The sequence below is a fragment of the Acyrthosiphon pisum genome, chromosome X (genome assembly GCF_005508785.2).
Source record: "Acyrthosiphon pisum isolate AL4f chromosome X, pea_aphid_22Mar2018_4r6ur, whole genome shotgun sequence".
Taxonomy (NCBI): Eukaryota; Metazoa; Arthropoda; class Insecta; order Hemiptera; family Aphididae; genus Acyrthosiphon; species Acyrthosiphon pisum.
The window spans coordinates 46,434,082-46,434,951 of NC_042493.1; positions in this window are offsets into that span (position 1 = coordinate 46,434,082).

Here is an 870-nt window from a genome sequence, read left to right on the forward strand (position 1 = left end):
CCCACGAAGCACCCATAGATCAACGCCTATGATCACACGTTTTGTTATTCTTATTTGTTCCATTTTTATTTGTATTTTATTATTCTATACATTATTATTCATTCTTACTGTACATAACTTTGTATGGTACATAAAGTCGTCATCAGAGGTCGCGGTATGAGTTATTACGACCTTATAAATTATTTTAACTTTGAACGTTTTATCTGAACTAAATAATTAATTAACAACATAAACTAATAACTAAACGTATACAATTAGTAGAGCTTAAGAAATAGAACATCCATTTTGCACAATCATTATTAAAAATTGAAATCAAATTAGTGAAACATGTTTCCTTATAGTTCAACTCTTTTTATATTTAGAAATATCAAATATGTCTATAAATACCAATAATAGAGAGCGATAACTGTAAAAGTCTCATATTATCCATTTCATAAATCATACATAATATTTATATAATTTTATAGTTATAAATATTGTGTTATAATATTTAATATTACTCACGGTGTTTCGTACCACTATACCTATACTTAATTCAATATATTTTATCATCTCAATATTCTACATGTTTGATTATGACAATTAGGTATAAACTTTTTATTGAATTCAATATAGGTAATCATTTTATTATACTTGACTTAGTTATTTTATATGTATGAAGCTAATATGACATGGTATGTACGTCCTATAAATGAAATATAATTTATGTTTTTATTACTTATATACCTATAGGTATAATGTTTTATTTAAAAAACTTTTTTTTTTTTACTGAAAATTAAATATGTTGTTGCCTATACATAATCATTATTGGCAGTTGAAATTCTGAATATACAGATACTTATGAGTTATGAGTTTGGATTAAAAAAAAAA